The 11,621-nt window shown below is 37.9% G+C and overlaps 1 protein-coding gene across 11 annotated transcripts in view; it reads right to left on the bottom strand.

The window, feature by feature from the left end:
* Positions 1–11,621, bottom strand: part of CDC42BPA (CDC42 binding protein kinase alpha) — a 449,333-nt gene that overhangs the window by 246,519 nt on the left and 191,193 nt on the right. The gene's annotated exons all lie outside the window — the stretch shown is intronic.

Raw genomic sequence — 11,621 nt, 5'->3', positions numbered from 1 at the left:
CAAATGAAATGTTTATTCATTATGAGTCAAAAACCATTGATTTATCATTACATTTCATACATTTACCTTTTAGATCCTATATGAAGAGGTGGAATGAAAAAACCAAAAACACAACAATGCTGGCATTTATATTTGCCCCCATCATTATCTTTACTGGAGATCTTTATTTCCTCATGTGGCTTTAATCTACAGTCTATTGTCCTTTCTTTCAACCTGCAGAATTCCCTTTAGCATCTCTATATGGACAGAACAGTGGTGATGAACTCCCTTAGCTTTTGTTTATCTGGGAACATCTTAAACTCTCCCTCATTTTTGAAGGACAGTTTTGCCAAATATAGAATTTTTCGTTGGCAACTTTTTGCTTTCACAACTTTACATGTGTTATCCTACTGCCTTCTTGCCTACATAGTTTCCGATGAGATATTCACACTTAATCTTATTGAGGCTCCTTTTTTCTTTTTGTAGTTTTCAGAATTCTCTGTATCTTTGGCGTTCGACAGTTTGACTATCATAAACCATGGTGTACGTTTATTAGGGTTTACCCTGTTTGGAGTTCTTTGAGAGGGTTTGCAGACTGACCTTCGAGAGTGCTGTCCTTCAGAGCTAATGCACACAATTTAGAGAATAGCTTGAGGCCAAAGCATAGGGTCCTCCTGATCCTTTCTGTGTATGCATGATGTCTTCACCATGTGCGTGTGGCCCTAGTAATTCTCCCGTATACTCAGATACTAATGTCCCTCTTTGCTAGGAAACAGTTTCCTCCTGGTCCCACACACTGCACTGTATGTCCTACAGCGAGCAACCCTTGCCTCACACAGCCATGACTCAACTGCTCTCCCCCAACATTCCACAGGAGAGTCCTGTGAGCTGCCTTCTAAATGAAGGACAAGTTCTGGGATGGAAAACCTCCAAGAAGTGTCCTGAATCACTCCCTGTGGCTACCACAAGACAGACTGGACCAAACATACATGTTCCCAGTATATGCACAAAGTTACCCTGCTCCTATAACCAGGACTAGGGACTCGCACTGGGAGCGTGAGTTGACCCTTTGCAGAGCTGGTAAGGGGCTGCGGGAGGAGCCAGCCAGAGAGCCACGAAGTTACCTTTTTTTTTTTTTTTAATTTGATACTTGCCCTGTTACTGCAGTCCATTGTATGTTTCCTGGAGCTTTACGATGTTTCTGCCAGTTTTTGCTGGTTGTTCAAAGCTTCTGTGGAGGGACAGAGCCCTGAAACTTCTCACACTGCTATCTTGATCAGGGCAGACCCTGACTCCTTTATTTTTTCCTAAATGCAGTTTTATTGATATATATTCACATACCATACAATCATCCAAAATATACGCTTAATTGTTCATCATATAGTTCTGCATTCATCACCACAATCAATGTTTTGAATATTTTTATTACTTCAAGTAATAAAAATGAAGATAAGAATAAAAATAAAAGTACAAAAGAACACCCAAAGCATCTCATACTCCTTTTCACCCCATATTAACCATATTATTCATTTATTTTTTATCCCCCTCTTTTCTACTCAACTGTCTATATACTGGATAAAGCGAGTATGAGCCACAATGTTTTGACAATCACACAATCACACCATATAAGCTATATAGTTACACAATCATCTTTAAGAATCAAGGATACTGAATTGCAGTTCAACAGTTTCAGCTATTTCCTTCTAGCTCTTCTAATACAGTAATAATTGAAAAGCGATATCTATAAAAATGCATAATAACCTCCAGAATGATTTCTCAACTCCATTTGAAACTTCTCAGCCACTAAAACTTTATTTTGTTCAATTTCTCTTCCCTCTTTTGGTCAAGAAGACTTTCTCATTACCACAATGCTGGATCCAGGCTCATCACCAAGAATCATGTCCCACGTTCCTAGGGAGATTTACACCCCTGGGAGTCAGGTCCCACATAGAGGGGAGTGAGTTTATGTGCAGTGTTGGCTTAGAGAGAGAGGCCCATCAGAGCAACAAAAGAGGTTCTCTAGGGGTGACTCTCAGGCGTAAGTATAAGTAGGCTTAGCCTCTCCTTTGCAGTAACAAGCTTCACAATGTTTTCGATTCTGTCTTATTTCATTCAACATACTGTCCTCAAGGTCCATTCACCTAGTTGCATACCTCACAATTTCCTTTCTTCTTGCCACTGCTCAATATTCCACTGAATGTATACACCACAGTCCATGTACCTAAGGTACATGGACCACTCCGTTTAATTGGTCCATGTACCCTTAGGTCACCTCCATCCATTGAGAATCATGAATACTGCCACCATAACACCAGTGTGCAATATCCATTCATGACCCTGCTCTCAGTTCTTCCACATAAATACCCAATAATGGGGTTGCAGGACCATATGGCAACCCCACAGTAAGCTTCCACTGGAACCACCAAACTGCCCTCCAGATGGGCTGCACCATTTTACTTCCCTACCAACAGTGAACAGATACATCCCTCTCTCCACATCTTCCCCAGCACTTTTACCTCTGTTTATTTTTTCAACAGTTTTATTCACAAACCATACAATCCATTATAAATAATCAATAAAATTCCCAGTATAGTCAGATAGATATGCATTCACCTCCACAACCTATATAAGAACATTTCTACTTCTTCCACAAAGGAAGAGGAAAAGGAGAAAAAAATGAAGAATAAAAATATAACAGATAGAAGAAAAATAAAAATAAAGTAAAATACAATGAAAAGGTCAGACAACAACCCAACTACCAAGAATCCCATATCACTCCCTTATAACCCCCACTTTAGCTGTGGTATATTGCCTTTGTTAATAATAATAAGCATCTAACAATGTCCCATTAACTATAGTTCCGTTAACTATAGACTAGTTTGTATTGATTCTATTTTTTCCCTTGTATCATCCAATTTTCAACACCTTACAATGTTCACATTCGTTTTCCCTCTTTTAAAAACATTCTTATATTTATATATTTAATCACCATCATTGACCACTTTAGGTTTCACTAAGTTATACAATCCGAATCTTTATCTTCTACCTTTCTTTCCAGTGTCATATATGCCCCTAGCCTTCCTCTTTCAACCATACCCACACTTATCTTTGTTCAGGGTACTTACAATATTGTGCTACCATCACACAGTATTATGCCATCTAGTTTCGGATCTACACAATCAATCCTGTCTAACCTTATGTACTCCTTCAGCATCAAACGCCCAATTTCTAACCTGTTTCTCTGGATAACCTGTGCTCTCAACCTGAACTCTCATATTTTGTTCATCAATGTCAGTTCATATTAGTGAGTCCATAAAGTACCTGTTCTTATGTTTCTGGCTAATTTCACTCAATGTAATATCTACTGTCTACCATTTTGAATTTGGAATTTATATGTCATATCTTATTTTATTTTATTGTCCCTCTCTCTCTTTTTAGTCTCTGAGTCTTCATTTCTACTCTCTTCTCCAAACCTCTCTCTCTTATCTTTTCCTATCTGCTTGTAGTGCTCCCTTTACTATTTTTTGCAGAGTAGTTCTCTTGCTCACAAACTCTCTCAGTGTCTGTCTGTCTGAAAATATTTTAAACTCTACCTCATTTCTGAAGAACATTTTGGCCAGAGATATAACTCTTGGTTGGCAGTTTTTCTCTTTCAGTGTCTTATATGTATCATGCCACTGGTTTCTCATCTCCACGGGTTCTACTGACAAATCTGCACATAGTCTTATCGAGCTTCCTTTGTATGTGATGAGTCGTTTTTCTCTTGCTGCTTTCAGAATTCTCTCTTTGTATTTGACATTTGATAATCTGATTATTAAGTGTCTTGGAGTAGGTCTATTCAGATCCATTCTGTTTGGGATGCACTTCGCTTCTTGGATCTGAAATTTTATGTCTTTGATAAGAGATGGGAAATTTTCAGTGATTTTTTCCTCCATTATTCTTCTGCCCCTTTTCCCTTCTCTTCTCTTTCTGGGATACCCACGACAGGTATATTCATGCACTTCATGTTGTCATTAGATTCCCTGAGACTCTGCTCATATTTTTCCATTCCTTTCCCTATTTGTTCTTTTGTGTGTAGGATTTCAGATGTCCTGTCATCTAGTTCATGAATCCTTTCTTCTGCCTTTTCAAATCTGCTCTTGTATGTCTCCATTGTGTTTTTAATCTCTTCTATTGTGCCTTTCATTCCCTTAAGTTCTGCCAATTATTTTTTTAAAATTTCAAGTTCTTCCTTATGTTCCCCCAATGTCTTATGTTCTTCATCGTTTTTGCCATATCTTCAATCAAATCAATTTGTTTTTTGAGCTTATTTAGCATATTTGTTGGAAGATTCTGAATTAATTGTTTCAACTCTGGTAACCCACTTGAAGGGTTAACTTTATTCCTTTGACTGGGCCACAACTTCTTTTTTCCTAGTGTGATTTATACTTTTTTGTTGCCTAGGCATCTGGTTTCTTTCATTACTCCAATCAGATTTTCCCAGACCAGATATGCCCAGGTTTCAGGGAGAGGGTGTAATCAGTATCGAGTTTCCCTGAGGATGATACCCAGCAGATTGTCAGACTTTCCTGAGACCTCTAGATGCTGTGCTTTTCCTATCCTGCCCAGCAGGTGGCACTTGTCAGTCGCAGCTCCCCAACAGCATAAAGAGGTGCATTGCCTTTAATTTTCAGTAGACCCTGTGCCTGCCAGAGGCTGAGAGTATCAAAAGGGAAGCTTAAGCTGTTTCTGTCTTTTTGTTTGTTTGTTTTGCCCAGGCCCTAGGGTCTGAGTTCTCTAAGGTACGGCAGCCACTTGAGCTGGGTCTCTCCTTCCCCTTTCCTTGGGAAGATGAGCCCTTTAGGGATTTATCTCCTACATGTGAATTCCTCCTTTGTCACTCTGACTCTCTCAACTCCATCCTTGCCTGGGTCAGTGCTGACAATTAAAAACGCCTGAGGTTTTTTTCTAATGAGGAACTTAGAATGAGGGAAAAAAGAAAGAAATCCCCTTTTCACAGCCAGTCCCCAGCCCCCCAGTTACCAGTCAAGAACCAGAGTTGGTGCCTGGTTCTATGTGCCCCTTTTCTTGGCACACAGACCTTTTTCAGTATTCTGAGCTCAGTGGACTCCAAAACCCCCTCTTTTTATTTATTTATGTATTTTTTTTCCATCAGCCCCACCTCCTCTCTGCAAGGAGAAACCTCAGGTTCTGTTCCGGCTTGCTCTGGGTTTATCTGTGCTCGCAGTTTGTATTCAGTAGTTCAAATTCATTAACTAAAACCACATGTGGAGCTTGGGTGAGCTACCTTCCATTCCTCCTAGTAGACTGCTTCTTTTTCCCAGAGGGAAGTGTTTCAGTTCAGCCTGCCATGCCATTGGGGGAGGGGCACCAGCTCCACTGTTTAGAGAGCTTTACTTACAGTTCTTATGCTGTGATCTCAGTCATTCCACCCATTCAAGACTAGTGTACAATGTGTGCCTGATCATGGATGCCCCCCCCAACAGTTGTTCCTGGCTATATGCTAGTTGTTCCAGAGGACTAACTAAATTCCATACCTCCCTATGCCGCCATCCTGCATGCTTCTGGACTATTTTTTTATAGTTTCTATTTCTCTGCTGAGTTTCCTTATATTAATACTGTATTTTTCTTTCATTCTTTAAACATATTTACAATAGCTACTTCAGGATTCTGCTAAGTCCAACATCTATGTCATCCAAGTTTTTGTGGACTGTTTTTATTTTTTTACCCTATCAAACCCCACACTTCATTTTTGTTTGGTTTACTGACTTACACTGAATGCTGGTGTCTCATTGAATTGAGTACCCCAAAAAGATATGTTCAAATTTCAGTCCTGTTATCCATGAACATGACCTTATTTGGAAACCAGATCTTTGCATATAAAATAAAGATGAGGCTGTACTGGAGTAGGGTGGGCCCTAAATCCAGTGTCTGGTGTACTTATAAGGAAAGGAAAGGACACATGGGGTAAATGGCCATGTAAAGACGAGGCAGAGATTGGGGTGATGCAGCTACAAACCAATGAATATCAAGGATTGCTGGCAACCACCAGAAACTAGTATAGAGACACTGAACACATGATCCCTCAGAACCTACAGAAGAAACTAACTCTGCTGAGATCTTGATTTGAGACCTTTGACTTCTTGAACTGTGACAGACTAAATGTTTCTTGTTTTAAACAACCCACTTTGGGTAATTTGAAACAGCAGCCCAGGAAACTAATACAGCTGGACATTGTGCATAAGACACTGCAGAAAGTGTGGATTCTGTTATTTTCCTCTGAGTGATATTAATTCTTCTTCAAGTAGAAAAAAATTATTGGACAACTATCTTCAACTTGTGTTGACTTAGGATTACACAGCATGAACTTGCATTTACAAAAAATCTAAGGGCTCAAGCCCCTATATTTGGCAAGACTACTTCCAAATTCTGTGGATACTATCTGGGTTCAGATTTAAACTTTGTTACGAAGGGTCTAGAGTAAGTCCCAGGTGTTAATAAAGGTGTTAACTAGATCTCCAGGGCTGGAACTCCAACGTCCCCTAGCAATATTCCTTCTCTAGTACTGCTTGATTTCTAATATCTCTATTCTGTTCACAAAAAGGTAGTATCTACTATTTGGTAAGTCTCATATGATTTATTTTTGTTTCTTTTTTTAAAGTTACACAAACTTATTATCTTATAGTTCTGGAGCTCTGAAGTCTGATATGCTTTAAGTGGGCTGTATTCCGCATGGAGGTTTCTTCAGTGCTTTCGTTTTTAATTAACTCTTATTTTAAAAATCAACTATATAAAAAAAATTTTTTATAAGATACAATAAAAAAAACAGTTCAAACAAATCATAACAAGGGAGTGAGAAACAGACAACTAACCTAAGATAACTACTTTACTTCCAACATGTTCCTACTCCACCGCTAGAAAATAATCAAATACAGCAACATTTCTGTGAACTTGCTCTCACCACACCCATCAGAAATCAACAGACCATAGCCATTACTGGGCATTCACAGAACACTAAATTTACACACAACAGCTTATCTGTTCTTATTGGGTTATCATTCCCCCTTCCTTAATTGCTCTCTATCACTAATTCCCCTACATTCTACATTATAGACCATTTATTTTACATTTTTGAATGTTCACATTAGTGGTAGCATATAATATTTCTCTTTTTGTGCCTGGCTTATTTCGCTCAGCATTCTGTCTTCAAGGTTCATCCACATTATCACATGTTTCACAACATCGTTCCTTCTTACAGCTGCATAGTATTCCATCGTGTGTTTATACCACATTTTATTTATCCACTCATCTGCTGAAGGACATTCGGGTTGTTTCCATCTCTTGGCAATTGTGAATAATGCTGCTATGAACATTGGCATGCAGATATCTGTCCATGTCACTGCTTTCAGATCTTCCGGGTATATATCGAGAAGCGCAATCGCCGGATTGAAGGGTAACTCTCTATCTACTTTTTTAAGGAACTGCCAGACTGACTTCTAGAGTGCCTGAACCATTATACAGTCCCACCAACAATGAATAAGAGTTCCGATTACTCCACATCGTCTCCAGCATTTGTAGTTTCCTGTTTGTTTAATGGCAGCCATTCTAACCAGTGTTAGATGGTATCTCATTGTGGTCTTAATTTGCATCTCTCTAATAGCTAGTGAAGCTGAACATTTTTTCATGTGTTTCTTGGCCATTTGTATTTCCTCTTCAGAGAACTGTCTTTTCATATCTTTTGCCCATTTTATAATTGGGCCGACTGTACTACTGTCATTGAGTTGTAGGATTTCTTTATATATGCAAGATATCAGTCTTTTGTCAGATACAAGGTTTCCAAAAATTTTTTCCCATTGAGTTGGCTGCCTCTTTACCTTTTTGAGAAATTCCTTTGAGGTGCAGAAACTTCTAAGCTTGAGGAGTTCCCATTTACCTAATTTTCCTTTTGTTGCTTGTGCTTTAGGTGTAACGTCTAGGAAGTGTCTGCCTAATACAAGGTCTTGAAGATGTTTCCCTACATTACCTTCTAGGAGTTTTACGGTACTGTCTTTTATATTGAGATATTTGAACCACTTCGAGTTCATTTTTGTATAGGGTGTGAGGTAGGGGTCCTCTTTCATTCTTTTGGGTATGGATATCCAACTCTCCCAACCTCATTTGTTGAAAAGACTGTTATGTCCCAGTTCGATAGCTTTGGGGGACTTATCAAAGATCAGTCAGCCATAGATCTGGAGGTCTAGCTCTGAATTCTCAATTTGATTCCACTGATCAATGTGTCTATCTATGTGCCAGTACCATGCTGTTTTGACAACTGTGGCTTTATAATAAGCTCCAAAGTCAGGAGTGTAAGTCCTCCCACTTTGTTTTTCTTTTTTAGAGTGTCTTTAGCAATTCAAGACATTTTCCCTTTCCAAATAAATTTGATTACTAGCTTTTCCAAGTCTGCAAAGTAGGTTGTTGGAATTTTGATTGGGATTGCATTGAATCTGTAGATGAGTTTGAGTAGAATTGACATCTTAATGACATTTACCCTTCCTATCCATGTACATGGAATATTTTTCCATCTCTTAAGGTCGCCTTCTATTCCTTTTAGGTGAGTTATGTAGTTTTCTTTGTATAGGTCTTTTACATCTTTGGTTAAGTTTATTCCTGGTACCTGATTTTTTTAGTTGCTATTGAAAATGGTACCTTTTTCTTGAGTGTCTCTTCAGTTTGTTCATTTCTAGCATATAGAAATAGTACTGACTTATGTGCATTAATCTTGTATCCCGCTACTTTGCTAAATTTCTTTATTAGCTCTAGTAGCTATATCATCAATTTCTCACGGTTTTCCAGATATAAGATCATACCATCTGCAAACAATGACAGTTTTACCTCTTCCTTTCCAGTTTGGATGCCTTTTATTTCTTTGTCTTGCTGGAACGCCCTGGCTAGCACTTCCAGCACAATGTTGAATAACATTGGTGACAGCAGGCATCCTTGTCTCGTTCCTGATCTTAGAGGGAAGGCTTTCAGTCTCTCACCATTGAGTACTATCCTGGTTATGGGTTTTTCATATATGTTCTTTATCATATTGAGGAAGTTTCCTTCAATTCCTAACTGTTGAAGTGTTTATCAAAAAGGGATCTTGGATTTTGTCAAATGCTTTTTCAGCATCTACTGACATGATCATCTGATTTTTCTCTTTTGATTTCTTAATGTGTTGTATTACATTGATTGATTTTCTTATGCTGAACCATCGTTGCATGCCTGGAATGAATCCCACTTGGTCATGGTGTATGATTTTTTTAATGTGTCTTTGCATTTGATTTATAAGTATTTTGCTGAGAATTTTTGCATCTATATTCATTACAGAGATAGGCCTGTAGTTTTCCTTTTCTGTAACATCTTTGCCTAGTTTTGGTATTAGATCGATCTTAGCTTCATAAAATGAGTTAGGTAGTGTTCCATTTTCTTTGATGTTTTGAAAGAGTTTATGTGAGATTGGTGTCAGTTCTGTTTAGAAAGTTTGGTAGAATTCCCGTGAAGCCATCTGTCCCTGGGCATTTATTTGTGGGAAGATTTTTGATGGCTGATTGGATCTCTTTCCTTGTGATGGGTTGGTTGAGGTCTTCTATTTCTTCTCTGGTCAGTCTAGGTTGTTCATGTGTTTCCAGGAAATTGCCCATTTCCTCTACATTATCCAGTTTGTTGCCATATAGTTGTTCATAGTATCCTCTTATAATTTTTTAATTTCTTCAGGATCCACAGTAATGTCACCTTTCTCTTTCATGATTTTGTTTATATGGGTCTTCTCTCTTTTTGATTTTCTCAGTCTAGGTAGGGGCTTGTCAATCTTGTTGATCTTATCAAAGAACCAACTTTTGGTGATATTTATTCTCTGTATTGTTTTTTTGTTCTCTATGTCATTTATTTCTGCTTTAATCCTTGTTATTTCTTTTCTTCTACTTGGTTTAGGATTGGTTTGCTGTTCATCTTCTACCTTCTTCAGTTGATCCATTAGTTCTTTGATTTTGGCTCTCTCTTCCTTTTTAATGTTTTAGTGCTATAAATTTCCCCCTCAGTACCCCTTTTGCTGCATCCCATAGGTTTTGGTATGTTGTGTTCTCATTTTCATTCGTCTGTATATATTTAGCAATTTCTCTCACTATTTCTTCTTTAACCCACTGATTGTTTAGGAGAGTGTTGTTTAACCTCCAGGTATTTGTAAATGTTCTAAGTCTCTGATGGTTATTGACTTCTAATTGTATTCCTTTCTGGTCAGAGAATGTGCTTTGAATGATTTCAATGTTTTTAAATTTATTGAGCCTTGTTTTATGTCCCAGCATATGATCTATTCTGGAGAAAGTTCTGTGAGCACTAGAGAAAAATGTTTATCTTGGTGATTTGGGATGCAATGTTCTACATATGTCTGTTAAATCCAATTCATTTACCAGATTGTTTAGGTTTTCAGTTTCCTTATTGGTCTTCTGCTGGTTGATCTATCCATAGGAGAGAGTGATGTGTTGAAGTCTCCCACAATTATTGTGGAAACATCCATTGCTTCCTTTAGTTTTGCCAGTGTTTGTCTCATGTATTTTGTGGCAACTTGATTGGGTGCATAAACATTTATGATTGTTATTTCTTGTTGAATTGCCCCTTTTATTAGTATGTAGTGGACTTCTTTGTCTCTCCTAACATTCTTGCATTTAAAAGCTATTTCATCTGAGATGAACATTGCTACTCCTGCTTTCTTTTGGCTGTATTTAGCATGAAATATTTTTTTCCATCCTTTCACTTTCCATTTCTTTGTGTCCCTGTGTCTAAAATGAGTCTCTTGTATGCAACATACTAATGGTTCATTTTTTTTGATCCATTCTGCCCATCTATATCTTTTGATTGGGGAGTTTAATCCATTTACATTCAACGTTATTACTGTGAAGGTATTTCCTGAATCAGCCATATTGTCCTTTGGTTTATGTTTGTCAGATATATTTTTTCCTTCTCTCTCTTAATGTCCTTTAACATACCCATACTGAATCTCTTTAGTACTGAATCTTTCTCCATGTCTGTCTGTCCTTTCTTTGTTTCTCTGTCAGTAGGGCTCCCTTTAAGTATTTCAAGTAGGTCAGGTCTCCTGTTAGCAAATTCTCTCAGCATTTGTTTGTCTGTGAAAAATATAAGCTCTCCTGCAAATTTGAAGGAGAGCTTTGCTGGATAAAGAATTCTTGGTTGGCAATTTTTCTCTCTCAGAATTTTAAATATGCCATGGCACTGCCTTCTTGCCTCCATGGTGGCTGCTGAGTACTCACTATTTAGTTTTATGGTGTTTCCTTTGTATGTGGTGAATTGCTTTTCTCTTGCTGCTTTCAGAACTTACTCCTTCTCTTCTGTATTTGACAGTGTGATTAGAATATGTCTCAGAGTGGGCTTATTTGGATTTATTCTATTTGGAGTTCACTGGGCATTTATGATTTATGTATTTATGGTGTTTGGAAGATTTGGGAAGTTTTCCCCAACAATTTCTTTGAATACTCTTCCTAGACCTTTACCTTTCTTTTCCCCTTCTGGATCACCAATGAGTCTTATATTTGGATGTTTTATATTATCTATCATATCCCTGAGGTCCATTTCGATTTTTTTCTGATGTTTTTCCCCATTCT

The sequence above is a fragment of the Choloepus didactylus genome, chromosome 2 (genome assembly GCF_015220235.1).
Source record: "Choloepus didactylus isolate mChoDid1 chromosome 2, mChoDid1.pri, whole genome shotgun sequence".
Classification (NCBI taxonomy): Eukaryota; Metazoa; Chordata; class Mammalia; order Pilosa; family Megalonychidae; genus Choloepus; species Choloepus didactylus.
Note: the sequence above shows the minus strand (reverse complement) of the source record. Positions and strands in the feature narration are given on the sequence as shown.